This window comes from Theobroma cacao, chromosome 2 (assembly GCF_053813885.1).
Source record: "Theobroma cacao isolate CCN51 chromosome 2, ASM5381388v1, whole genome shotgun sequence".
Classification (NCBI taxonomy): Eukaryota; Viridiplantae; Streptophyta; class Magnoliopsida; order Malvales; family Malvaceae; genus Theobroma; species Theobroma cacao.
The window spans coordinates 20252298-20267340 of record NC_142640.1 but is presented as its reverse complement, the minus strand read 5'-3'; the positions used below and the strand labels follow the sequence as shown (position 1 = coordinate 20267340).

General features: G+C 32.7%; 1 long non-coding RNA gene and 1 other non-coding gene across 2 annotated transcripts; one reads left to right on the top strand and one right to left on the bottom strand.

The window, feature by feature from the left end:
- Positions 1 to 1425: 1425 nt before the first annotated feature.
- Positions 1426 to 12186, bottom strand: LOC108660770 (uncharacterized). The gene is made up of 4 exons (XR_016024733.1): positions 11404 to 12186; positions 9894 to 9946; positions 9516 to 9631; positions 1426 to 2336 (listed from the first exon to the last, which is right to left on the bottom strand). It is a non-coding gene; the product is annotated as an uncharacterized LOC108660770 (long non-coding RNA).
- On the top strand, positions 1684 to 1787 carry LOC148764140 (small nucleolar RNA R71). Its single transcript, XR_016024891.1, has one exon. It is a non-coding gene; the product is annotated as a small nucleolar RNA R71 (small nucleolar RNA).
- Positions 12187 to 15043: the final 2857 nt, after the last annotated feature.

Genomic DNA, 15043 nt, shown 5'->3' with positions numbered 1-15043 from the left:
ACGGGCTCGAGGGGAATACCGGGTCGTGACATATTCCATCCTCCCACATAATCTAATTTTCCTTGGTTAGTTAATTTTCATTTAACTTGAAATGGTGAAATTGCACATAAGTCCTCAAATTTTTCCTTACTTACCATTTGACCTTCCAAACTTTTCATCCTTTACAATTTAGTCCTTCAAACATTTCATAAATTACAATTTGATCCTTCAACTTGTTCATAATTACAACTTCACCCTTTTACTTTTCATTATTTACAATTCCACCTCTCAACTTCTTATTCTTTTCAATTAGGTCCTCCCATCATTCCTTTAATTCCAATTTCCTTCTATTTTTCTTCCTTTGCACTTATACAAATAGACTATCAAATTCATACTTCACCAAAATGTCAATAATATTTAAATATATACTTACCCTCTCTTACTTTATTTAATGAAAGCACGTAGGCCACACTAACGTCACTTTTCTATGAAATTTTTTCTTACTTCTTCTCCTCCACTTAGATTAGCAATATAGTCCTCCTTCATGACTAATTTTAACAATAAATAAAATATTATTTTATTCCAAAATTCTCCACTTGTCTCCTCGGGTCCCAAAGTGTCTCACTTTGTCTTGGTTCACTTCTAAATCACCTTTTAACTCTCTAATTCATCCTCGATAAAATATTATTATTTTTTTATTTTAATATTATTTTCTCGCATACAGAATATTTTATTTCAAAATATTCTTTTCACCCGTCTCTGCTCTTCGGCATTTAAATTAGTGTCAATTGACCCTTTGTCTTGTCGATAAGGTCTTATTGACTTCTATACAAAAATACAGGGTGTTACAATTCTCAAAAAGCTCATCTTGAAAATTAGCTTGCCTAACACTATGTTCAACCTTTTTTCCACTCTTCAAAGTGATTGCCATAACTTGTTCCTTACCTTCACTCTTTGGATTCACCTCTGCATCACTAGGCAATGTTCCTTAAGATCAATTGTTTAATAAATTGGCAAGTTGACTAACTTGAGTCTTAAGGTTTTGAATTGATGCTACTTGACTCTGAATGAGAGCTATTTAACTTTGTATAATGCTATCATTCTGTGTCATATATTGCCTTAGCAGATCTTCCACAGTTGGCTTCTTTTCTGACATAGGTGCGCCGACTTGCTGGTGAAATCCTAAGGTGCATTTGGCCTTGGATTTGAAGACGAACCTTGATTATTAGCCCAAGAGAAATTGAAATGATTCCTTCACCCTATATTGTAATTGTTGGAGTAAGGATTATTCTACTATCTATTACCCATTGTTGTAATTATTGGAGTAAGGATTATTTTGCTATCTATTACCCATAAATTGCACTATCTCTGTTGAGCTTGGACACTGATGACTTGCATGATTATCTCACAAGCTACAAAAGGACTTTGCCAACTATTAGTACCAAAAGATTCAAGAGTTTTAGTTAGAACAGTTACTTGAGAGGTTAATGCCGAAAAAGCATTTACATCATGAATTCCAGTTACTCTCCTATGCATTACTTGCTCTGTTGGCCACCGGTAGTTGTTTATAGCCATCTCCTCCAACAAATCGTATGCTTCATCAATCGATTTAGCCATCAAAGCTCCTCCCATTGCGGCATCAATGGTGGCTCGAACATGCCCACTAAAACCATTGTAGAAAGTTTGCACCTAAAGCCACTTTGGAAGCCTATGATGAGGACACTGTCGAAGTAATTCTTTGTATCTTTCCCAAGCCTCATACAACGATTCAAAATCTTGCTGCATGAATGAGTGATGTCATTTTGCATTTTTACTGTCGTAGCCGGAGGGAAGAATTTGGCAAGAAATTTCTGAGCAAGATCATCCCATGTTGTTATGGAGCTAGTAAAGAGTGCATTTAGCCACACCTTAGCTTCATCCCTCAAGGAGAAAGGAAAAAGCCTCAATTGAATTGTGTCATTTGTGACACCATTGTGCTTGAACGTGTCACAAATCTCCAAGAAGTTTGATATATGGCCATTTGGATCATCACTTGGAATACCCCAAAACTGAACCGATGTTTGAATCATGGTGATGATAGCTGGCTTGATTTCAAAATTGTTTGCTTGAATAGCTAACCTTCGAATGCTCGATGGAATTCCATGTACCAAAGGAACAGCATAATCCCTTAAGCAATGATTGTTAGCTACTACACACTCTTGGATTTGTTGTTCACCCTATTGATCAACCATTGTATTTATTGGAGTAAACATCTTGTTGATTCTCTTGTTGAAGTCTGCGAAATGTTTGGTCAATTTCTGGATCACACAGGATAGTTTCCAAGTTGTTTGCTCTTCTCATACAACAGCTAAACACAACTGCAAAACAAAAATAAACTTAAATTAAGACTAATCCATAAAATTTTAATATTAGCAAATAACGATGAAAACACAATCCCCAATAACAATGCCAAAAACTTGTTGTCGATTTTGCACATGCAAGTATACATATTGAACAAGTAATATAGTGATGAAGTAAAGTATCGTTCCCACGGGGATTTGTTCCTAAATTTTTACTGAGTACTAAAATCTTATAACAAATTAATCTTATTTAAGTAATCGAAATTTGCAAAAAATTAATTAAAACCATATTAAAATAAACACTAAATTAACTAACAAACTAACTAAGTTGAGAAAAGTAGTATATTAAAGACCTAGGATTATGGGTTCATTCAACATTTCATCTGATACCAGCTTTTCTTGTTATTTATCTTTCCTGGGTGGTTCTACTAACCTAGAACTCAAAATTATGGACAAGTCTCCATCGAGTTGCTTGTGCAAATACCTAACTTAATTAGTTCACTATATGTCTATAGGAATCAATTAAATTAAGTTCATTAAGCAAGTGTCCTAATGTGGCTATGAATGGCAATTGGCTTATGTCTACCCAAATCGTGAATCATATCACCTAAGTGACGTGAATATACACTATTCAAACCTTAATCCAATCTAAAATCTTTCTGTCGAGTCTCAATTAGATTTACAAATCAGTTAATTGTTGGCTAAGCAATCAAAAGCATTAAAAACATATTTGAATAAGCAAAACTACACCCATTCATGATAAATAAAAGAGAAACAAATATTCAAACTACATGTTGAAATCCACCTCAATCCTAGAAGGATAATTTAGCTCATAATAACTAATCAAAACAACATCCAAAGAAATTTAGCCATGAATCCATGTCGAAGAAAATAAACGAAACACAAAAGTAGAGAAAAAAACTAAAAGAAAATAAAAGAAACACAAAAGTAGGGAAAAAAACTAAGTGTTGAAGCTTCACAATCTCAATTCTCTTTCAAATTCTCTTGTTTTCTTGCTTTGTTATTGGCTCCAAATCTCCAGAATAGTTGGTTGTTGCCTCCCCCTTAAAACCTTTGAAAAAGGTCCATTAAATAGGATCCAAGTAACCTAATTTCCAAAATCCCATCAAATTTTCATTTTTGGAAGATCGCCTAATGCCGCAACCTTGATTTCTTTGTACTGTGGCACTGTGCTACAGTAGTGCTGCAATGCTACTTCTCCAGCACTACAGCACTGAGCTCTCGGGAAAATTGTATGGTGAGCTTCCTTTCGCCAGCACTGCAGCAGTCTATCAACTTCGAACATGATTTTCACTTGATCTTGTCTGAACTAAGAAATGTGGTAAACATAAAAGTTGTATCCTTGTCTCTTATCTTTCAAATGGCTTAAGAATCATGTCAATTAGACTCTGGATTGAAAGATATGCTACAAATACTGCATTATGTTTAGTCCATGCATACTACTGCAGTGCTCTGAATTAGACAAATATTTTGACCATGATCTAATCTGAACTTGGTAAAGTAGTAAACATAAATTTGTTAGCCCTTCTTCTTAGAAGTCTAGAGGTCTAAGAATCACTTCATTTAGAGTTCTGTAGACAAAGATACGATCAAAATACCACAACATATACAAATGAAGGAACCACCATACTTGCACGAATTTTCATTAAATGAGCATTTTTCAACAAATTTCTTACAAAAGTAATAAGAGAAATTACCAATACTACTCTTAAAGTAATTTAAAACAAAAAAACATAAAATTTAATTAAAATAACTTAAATTAACTACTCAATTAAATAATCAAACTTAAACTAGAAAAAGACTTAAAATACTACGATTCAAACCTAAAATCTCAAAGATCTAACTACTTAAGCCCCCAAAATGTGTCAAAATAACTCTATATAATAGAGTTATCAACTAGGCAAATTGATAATCAAAAAAGTTGTATCCCTTCCTCTTATATTTCTAATGGTCCAAAAATCATATCAATTGGACTTTTGTAGCAAGAGTTATGCCCAAAATACCAAAGCATGTTTAGTAAAAATGTACACCTAGCCATCCTTACGCAATTCACTTTCTTAAATCTTTATGCACTTGAGAACCTTTAAAACAAACACTAAATCAATAATGGCTCAAATTAGGACTTTTAACATAAAAATGAGCTAAAATTACTCTAATTAAAGTAGTTCAACATGCACTAAACTTAATAACGAAAAGCATAAAAACTAACTAAAATTACTTAAAAACACAAGGACTTAGCTATTTTTAATAATCAAAATGTGGAAAAATAACTCTATATCATAGAGTTATCAATACCCTAGCTGAATTATAGATTTCAATTATCTTTAAGAAATAAGGTTGCCTTACATAGAAACTTTAAGCAATTAGGATGGTTTGAATATTTGAGCTTAAATAGGAATTAGTATGTGCAACTAGCATGAATTTTTTATCATAGGTTTAGTATTGATGGAAGTGACGAGGTATCCCATTGTGAAAAGTTCATCACCTATATCATGGGCCAAAAGATCACCATCGCTGCTCCCATCCTTGGACAAATTCTTAAGTTAGACGAATCTGGAGTTATAAGTCATGTTCAAACAAACCTAAGAGAAGAAGTCCTATTTCGAGAAACCTTTAATTATCTTGCATCTACTGCCAAAGGCACTACGAATGCGATCATGTTACCTTTCTTTTATTACATTCTTCATTTGATTGTGGCCTGTACCATTAAACCAATAGGCATTAAATACTCATTGGTCAAAAGTGAGGATATGTCATTGATGCACCACATTAAGAGAAACACCAAAATCAATCTCTCAAAATTCATATTCTTTAATATGATGGAAGTTATTACTGGTGCTAGGAAGCAATTAATTTATGTCATGGTGATTAATCAAATCATTGACTTTCATGGTCAAAATACTAATGTGACCCTCCTACCTTTCACCCAATACACATTACCATCAATAGTCATATAATCAGAAAATTAGGCTATGAACTTAGAGGTGATCAATGGGTTCCAAAAAGGCATGCACTAAAGGAAAGTGATGAGGGAGAAAAAGAGGAAGAAAGGGGGTGGAAGAGAAGAAGAAAGCGAAAATGAGGAAAAAGCTTATGAACAACTAGCTACAGCAAGTGATGCCCATAACATCCGTACTTTTGAGCGAACATTGAATGGTCTTATGAATTATATGGCAAACATGGAGATTCATCTAATAGCTAGGATAAAATCATCACACATTTAGTTGTTGGATAGGATTTATGCTCTCAACACATGAGTTGTCACTTTGCAAAATGATTTCTACTCCGCTATGGATTCATCATCATTTTCGCCTCCTAGACCACCATCATCATCATGAGCTCATGGGATACATGTTACATTTTTTGCTTTGAAAAGTCTTTAGTTGGATGGCTAGTACATTTACATAACATTTGCATTTTCATTTGTCTTTGGTAATGACACTTGGGTTCCTTGTTTTGTTAATTGTGGATGGTTAATGTTTTGTTTAGTTGGATGGTTGATGTTTTGACAACCTTGTGCTTCTTCTCATTAGTCCATTATCCCTTACTTTCCTTTGCTAAGTATGTATACATATTCTCTTTGGTTAATGACTTCCAGCATATTGTTACTTGAAAATGTTGGTATATTGGTGATGTGGCTATCGATGTGGCTAATATTGGTATGAAGTTCCTAATATCTAAGCTTTTAAATTGATTTTGCTATTTGAAAATGCCATTCTTTTTTATATAACGAAAAGAGGAGAATAATTTCAAGAAATTTGTCAAAACTTATAGTTCTCAAGCATAATGTTTTTAAACCTAACATTGAGATTTTTTAACTCAAATATTTTTCAAACTCAATAGAAAGCAAGGGAGTGTTTCTATAAAGACCTCAATAATTTTTAAAACATCCAAACAAAACATTCAAACTCTTAGATTTAGAGGGAACTTTACTTCAAATTTGCAAATTTACTCATTATTTTTGTCATATCTTAAAAGGGAGATTGTTAGCTTTAAAATTGGTCATGTTTTGAAATGTCTAAAACAAATTATCAAAAATTGCGAACATAAAACTTTAAAATGCTTCAAAAACCTCTTGAATGATAAAATGAAAATGGTTAAGTGTTTGAACAAAGTAAAGCTCAAAAATGGCTAAAAAACAAGTGTTTAAGCTGTAAGTATTGAGACCTTCTCTTGAAGTTTCAATACTTTGCTAATAGAAACTAATATACTAAAATGCTCAATCAAAAGTATCGAGACTTATGAAGTAAGTCTTGAGAATTTTCAACTTGAGAGCAAAAATTGAGCTTCAAGTGCAAAAGTATCGAGAGTTAATTCATAAGTCTTGAGACTTTTCAACCTAAGATCAAAAATTGATACAAGAGCAAAAGTATTGAGACACAAGGAAATTTCAAAAGTATCTAAACCTAATACAAAAGTCTCAATCAAGTCTTTTCAACTCAAGAGCAAAATTGAGCTTTAAAGGCAAAAGTATCAAGACTTTGTTCATAAGTCTTGAGACCTTTCAACCCAAGATCAAAAATTGAGTTACAAGGGCAAAAGTATTAAGGCACAAGGAAATTTTAAAAGTATCAAGACCCACTATGGAAGTCTCGATACCTCATTCAAACCAGGAAGACATGGTACCAGGAAAGTATTCATCACTCTATGATATAGAGTTATTTGTTCTTAATTTTAGCTATTAAGTTGCTAGGTTCTTGAGTTTTAGCATAGATTTGAAGTATTTTTAGTTTTTATTTAATTATAGTTAATTATGTTAGGTCAATTGAATTTAGATTATTTTAAGCTAAGTTAGATGTTAAGTTGCTTAAGAAAATCTACTACTGATTAAATTTTGCTTTTGTAGGTGTACTTTGAAAAAAGACTTTTAATTAGACTAGGAGAGCACATTCTAAGTGCATACTTCCACTACACATGTTGCGGTTTTCTGAGCATAATTACTAAAAAATTAAATTTTACCATCAGAAAAATCCGTCGATAATCAGTCAAAACTACCCTATCAATAATAAGTTTCCATCAATATTTTAAAATTCCATTGGTAACATCACCAACTAAAATTTTCGTCGATAAAGTCACCAATCAAAAGTTTTACTGTCATAAATCTGTTGGTAATGTAACAACGACTCTCGTGATCGGTGAAGTCGTTGGTAATTTATCGACGAATTTACCTACGAAATTAGCAACTAAACTTTTTTTCATGTTCTATCGATAATGTGTATTATTCAGTCAGTAATGAAACAAATTCCATTGATAATAAAAATAAGATACGTTGATATTAAAAGAATTCCATCGATAATTTCGTTAGTAATAATTAACTTTCTGTAATTTTTTTATTTTGTGTTTCTTGCATTGAATAATAATAATATTAATATATTAAAAGTAATAATTTTGTTCAAAAAATTACTCCAAATATTTTGAAAATTAAAAAAGAAATGTTATCTCAAAATCAATGAAAAACATTAATATAAGGAATCTACAGCACAACGAAAGGGAATTATGATTGTCCATCAGCCAAATCATTAGAAATGGGAGATTGTTGTTGTGACTCAGGGTACAACTACTGTGATGATGAAGACCTACCAACTAGATCTAGAAGCCTCTCAAGGATAACCTTCATGATGAACTTAATATCATGCACGTCAATCTTCAACTCTTTCACATCATGCTTCATTTCTTGGTAGCCCTTAGGTTCAAATAATGAAACTCGTGTAGTAGCAATAGAAGGAATCAGACCATAGGTAGACTCAAATGTCACAATTAGGGCAAATAGTGTAGCAAGTCACATCTTGGTGCTAAACTCGTCGATGTGGGTTCGAGCGATTTGCGACCCTCTAATTGACTCTAACCATGCTATAGGATTGAACTCTAGTTGGCATGATGGATCATAACGTACTTTTGCAATAGAGCAGATGTATAAGATTCTTACAAATAGAAAAGAAAATGACATTATATATTAATGAAATTGTTAAGTAACATATACACATATTCAATAATATAATTAAAATCTGTTAACTCATTTCTATTACTTACATTAACAGTCCTTGACTTGTTATCGACAAACTCATCAGTACTGTGAGACCTTGACCTTTATAGACTCATAGTTAGTAATATACGCGATATCCCTTGTTAGGGGTAATTTCGTCATTTCATTAGTGAGCCCATAAAAGTAAGATTTTAAACAATATTATGGTCTAAGTAGACCTAAGCTATAAATGAATGATGAAAATATGGGCAAAATGACAAGGAAACAAAAATTTTGATGATTTTCACGATAGGGGCAAAATGGTCATTTTTCACCTTAAGTTAGAATTTTTAAGTTTTCATGAACCTGAGCATTTCTAGACCATTATGGACCTTGTCCTAGAGTCAAAAAAGTAAAAAGATTGCATAAAAGATTGGAGGAGAATAAGCTAATTTACGGAGGGGCATTTTGGTAATTTAAGTGGAGTGGATAAGCTTGGGCTATAAATATCTCTTTCTTCTAGCAGCTTCTACATTCTCCAATAGCTCTTCTTCTTCTTCTTCTTCTCTTTCACATTGCTTCCCAATCTCCAAGAAAGCTTGATAAGAAAGCTCCACAACCTTCCTTAAATAGCTCCAAATTTCATGCTTTTGGTGCACCCTTTCCATAAACCCTTGTGCTCTTCCACTCTCTCTCTTTAAAACCCTTGAAAAAATCCCACTTCCATACTTTTTCTCACTAGCTAGGTGTTTAGAGAGAGAAAGAGAAAGAAAGCCTCTATAATAGCTTGGAAAAACTATTGGAAAGAATTTCAAAATTTCAAGGCTATCAAGGTGAGCATTAAATTAAAGTTGATTTTAAATGTTAAGGGTAGCTAATGATTAGGCTTGTGAATGTTTTACAGTAGGATGTTTATTCATTTTAGAGTGGTTAAGGTAGTGAATATAGATAGCCATTTAAATGGCAATTGAAAGCTAGCTAAGAGATAGCTTTTAGAATTTGTAAGTATGTGGCTTGAATTAATGGTGATGCTAATGTGATGATAGGTTCCAAAGAAGCCACACCATCCCAATTGGACCATTAGTGAAGTTAGAGTCGATTAAAGACTCAACAATACTGGTGAGTGGACTTGCATTTCAAAATTTGTTTTGGGATTGTGAATGCAATTGTACAAACATTTGAAAGATTTTATCCATTTTTCTTTGAAAATGTACCTTGGGAACAAGCCTTTGGTAAAGTGATTTTATATTGTGAAATTGCAACAACCTCTCCTCGGTCGCTGCCGGTGTCCAAGACTTCTGAAAAAAAACCCGCCAAGTCTCGAACAAGCCTGTCTAGAATTTGCTCGTTAATCCACTACATTCAATCACCATATAATATTGATACTTTCATATAAAAAATTGAACCATAAATATAAAAATCAATGCAAACTTTTTCCTTTTGTTCATAAGTATATGCATTAAAATCTATGATCTCCAAATTAATGCTTATATAAAAATTTAGAATTTGTTTACAACTTAATAAATAAAATGCTACGACTTGACATCTAACAGGGGAGCGACTAAGAATAAAATGCTAAGAGATGCTTTTACCTATTCACGGTGGACCGAACGCGTCATTGACTACACGCTAGGTTGAACCCTATCTGCAAAAGAGGAAATAAAGCGGTGTGAGTCTCATAGACTCAATGGTAATCATCGACTCAATGAGTAGGGCGTAGATGGGAAACAAGCAAACGGCAGATCAGTTGAATATAAAAATGCAAGATTTTAAAAGAAATTCGTTTCAAACGAGGGTTTGTGCCTTATATAAAAATCGAGAATTTCTTATAAAGTATAAATAATCAAGGTAATAAAATTTTTCACATCAAAATATATTAATAATCATTTTTGAATCAAATCAATAAAATTTAGAAAGCTCCCGCGAAACCAAATAATATTTAAAATCATGCCCAAATCATAACTCGCCCCATATGCGAGGAATTACAGATAAACAAATAGAGGAGCTACGAAAAACCGTTTAATTCCTTTTTCACCATGCAAAGAAATATAATTCATAATGTTAAAATTTATTTCAACTCATATAAAACCATTACATTTTTGTCAAAAATAAACAACATGGTTTATGACTTTCTTAAAAACTTGGCTTGTGCCAAAACCATTCTCATACACGATTGTCAGGGATACCTTGGCCTGGGGCTATCCCAACCGAATTCGCCAAGCCTGTTAAAAAGTCATGTACGCATAAATCATATTTTTATTTTAAAAACATAGTTGTTCCTTAGCATTGGCTGAGTTCACCCTCACGTGGTGGTTTGGCGTGAAGTGAACTCTAAAGTTGTACCTCGGGAGTTACCCTACACGCCTCTCCAACCAAGGTAAGAATATAACTAGATTATGTGCCCCTCTAATAGGCTGGTCCACAGAACCCACCCACTACAGCAAGCTAAACCCACCATACAATAAAATTTGCAATAGCATGACATGGCAATTATTTCACAATCCAACCTCTCAAGGCTAAATACACAGTTCATATATTTCAACACAAATACCAATTCAGCCATTCATGCAAATATTGTCATAAGCCATTCAATTCAAAATACAATTTATAACACAACAAGTAGCAATTTCCAATTACTCTTGGATTTCTTGGTTAAAATGAAATCATCTTTTAAAATAATTCAAATTTGATCTTCAAGGGGATATTTTAAATCTTTCTCAAAATATCGGTCCCCACATCACGTTAAAACTCTCTTTTCGTAAAATGTTCATTGTAAATATTTGCATGATATTTTGTATCAAAATAGCATGGTGAATATGTAATAAATTTCATGAATGCACACCACACACACAATAAGGCACAATTTCCTTTGATGAAAATCTTTTCGAAAAGCTTGTTTCCCAATTTAAAACACTTTACGTCTAATATATATATATATATATATATATATATATATTTCAAATGATTTCTAAAAATAACTTACACCCACAATTCCTTAAAATTCTATCAACGCATGCTTTCCCTAAATTATGCACTTCACGTAAAATATACGTACATGTATATATATATACAGAATTTTTAAAATTGACATCCCCTACTCACCTCATAATAATGGGATATTACTTCACTATTGATTCGTACAAGTATATAATTATTCCTATTTGTTGGTCACATACTTCGTTCGGCACGCCTCCACCACAAACTTTCCTAGCAACAATTTAAACTCAGTATACTTAATCACACATTTATATGGGTAGCAACTTAATTAAAAATTCCTTAAGCAACTTGCATATTTTTCATTCAAAATATGCACAATATTAAACTACCCATAAATCTTAAAATATAGCATTAACTTACCATTGGGCCTTTTTTATTTCTTTATGACCTTTGGGCCCTCTCCATGGGCTTCTCCATTTTTCTTATTTAGGTTAAGCCCATTTATTTTTATTTCTTATTGGGCCATGCCCACTTATTTTCTATTAGGTTATGCCCATTTATTTTCTATTTGGGCCATGCCCATTTTTTATTTTCTATTTCTTTTTTTTTCTTTTCTTTTTCTTTCTTTTTCTCTCTTCCACCGTCACTCCCTTCACCACCATGTCTTCCTCTTTTCACCACCGTGGCTTCCTTTCTTCCTTTCCTCTCAAAAATGATCACCAAAAGCCTCATTTTCTCACCCTTTTTACTGTCATTTTCTGCTCTAAAATTAGCAGATTTCCAGGTCAATTTCTAGTAACAAAACTTCTCAATTTTGGCAGCACAAAGCTATCCAATTTTCCTGCACAAACTACCAGCAAACAGCTCCAATTTTTTTGCACAAATTCACACAATTTCAGCAGCAAAAACCTTGAATTTTCAGCACCAAAATCAGCCATAAAAACCTCAAAAATTCCAGCAATTAACCTAAAAAAAAAATCAGCTTTCTTACCTCAAATTTTTTAGCTTTTTCTTCCTCCACAAATTGCAGCAAAAAGCTCTCTTTTCCTCCCTCAAAGTGCAGCAAAACCGTGCCAAGAAAAGAGTAGAATTTTTTTGTTCTTTTTCTCTTCCTCTCCCACGATTTTTCTTTCTCTCCCTTTTTCTCTTCATTTCTTTCTTCCACTCTCAACCGACTTAAACTCAGTTTTGCTAGAACATTGTCAAGGCATAGCACTCCCAATCCTTAAAGAAGGATTTTCTAATTCATTAGTGTGGATCACCATTAGGGGCTCCACGAGGTTTCCTTGGATAGCTTTGGTTTGCAACAATCGGGCTGAGGTGGTTGAGCCTTTTGAAGGCTGATTTGGTGGTTTAATAAAAGATTTATCAACCTTTGTTATTTAGGTAAACTTTGATATGATCATATATATTTTATTTTTAATTTGATTCTGTACTCAATTTGGCATGAAAGAGATCCCAGGAAGGTGAGGCTTAATTTAATTTTTTTAAATATATTTTCACTACGTTTTATTTGTATTTTATGCATGATCAGCCCTTACCCTACAGTGGTATCAGAGCCCCTTTTATGCCATTTGAGTGCTTGTAAATATTCAATGGATGCTTGATTAACAAAAGTTGTTTTGCATTTTGATTTGGTGAAATTTTGTTAAAATCGATTTAAAAAAAAAAAATTGCTTTGCCAATTTCATTTAATTCTGTCCAGCAACATTTGTAGCATCTTTTAATCTTATTTTAACTTATTTAAATCATATATAGAATTAACTAATGTGTGTTTTGCATTGTGCAAGCACAAGAAAAAAGGAAACCATGAGGAACGGTTTTGGAGGCTGTCTTTCAAGGCAGCACACACATGGTTTTAGGTGCAGAATTTTGCTTCTATTTATGCTTAATTTCTGGGAAAAAAATATGTAATTGTTACACATTTATTGCTGGATATGTGGACAGCAAAATCATGAAATGTTCATGATTAAATAGGCTGATTTTAAGCAAGAAATTGGAGCAAAAAGTGAAAGCAGTCCAGCTCACTGTTATGACATGAATTTCAGTTTTAATTAACAAGAAAGTCTTGGAAATTAATTCTGAAAAATTCCAGAAAAATTATTTTTATTAAAATGTTCAAAAAGGATTATTTCTGGAAAATATCATGGTCAAATATGCTGATTTCAAGCAAGAAAATTGGTGCAAATATAAATCTGTCCAGCTCACTATTTTGGCATGAATTTCAGTTTTAATTGACAAGAAACTCTTAAAAATTAATTCTGAAAAATTCCAGAAAAATTATCTTTATTAAAATGCTCAATGAGGATTATTTCTGGAAATTTTCATGGCCAAAAAAGCTGATTTAGGCTATTAATTATTGAAAGTTTGAAAACAGTTCAGAGAATAGTTATAGCTTGGAAATCAGTTTTGAATGGCAATCTTGCAAAATTAGTTCTGAAAATTTCAGAATATTATCTTCATTTGAAAGGTTCAATTAAAGGATAAAATTTTGAATTTGAGTTAATTTTTGAGTGGCTGGACACTTAACTAAATTAAAGGAATGTCCTTCACATGTGAAACGGCACTCATGATAAAGGTTGTGCATGGTGCCGCCACACATGGATGCCGCACCTCCCATTGCCATGGATGCAACCGCTTTATAGAAAATGGTTGTTTGCTGGAGAAATTGAACATTCAATGATTAGGAAGATTCTATCCTTAGCTAATCAATGACTTCTAAATGTTAGGGATATATGCCTAAAATCAAGGAGTTTGAATCCTTGATGGAATCAATCAATTTTGAATTGATTGATAGTAAATCTCCAAAAATATTATGTCTTCCTCATTTGATGAGGACTCCCTAAATTAAGGGATTATGATTTAAATTTATCCACATCTAATTAGATTAGATAATTTTAATTAAAATGGAAAGTCAACTTGAGTAGATGATATCCTAATCTAATTAGGATAGATTTTAATTAAGATAAATTTACTAATAAATTAGGACTTCTAATAATGATTAGGACTCTACAATTAGTGAATGGATAATACAAGATTAAAAGGTGGATATGGGCCATCCTAAAATATTTAGGACACATGATTTGGATCATGAAACCTTTTTAAATGGTTTATCATAGATACTCAAATTAGGAAGTGTGTCAAACCCTGTTCTATAAAATAATTACAACGTCATTTACATGCTCAACAGAATGTTTGCATATTTAGGAAGTTCGAGAAATCGTTAAAAAACGATATTGCCCTTAATGGTACCATTAAGTCGATTAAGCCTCGAACTAGTTCAAATAGGAATTTTGAGGTGAAATTAAGAGTTTCACAGCTCAAGGATGACTCAAAATGGTAATTCAGAGTTTGAGGATCAATTTGGAGTCAAACCGAAATTTTCACTATCCAAGGGCAAAATGATCATTTGCCACTTGCGGACAAAATGAGAATTTTGAGAAAAGATGTTTTTTGGCCCCATTTAACTTATTAGAGTATTATTTGAGTATTGGAGTATAATTTGAGGGTTTGGCAGTGAAAAAGTTTAATTTCGGTGATTTTTGGAGTGTAGGGGCAAAATCGTAATTTTTCCATCCGCGAACAAAATTTGAGATTTTGAGAGAATTTAGATCACATTTGACAAATTGGAGAATGGTATGAGTATAAGGGATGAAAAATATGTCTATGGGCAATTTTTCAATTTTTGGGGCAAATATGTAATTTTGCCACCCTGGGGGCAAAACGGTAATTTTGCACCCCAGAGCATTTTTTCAGCACAAGGTCTTCACCCATCATCATTTTTGACCCTTGAATAATGTGTGGT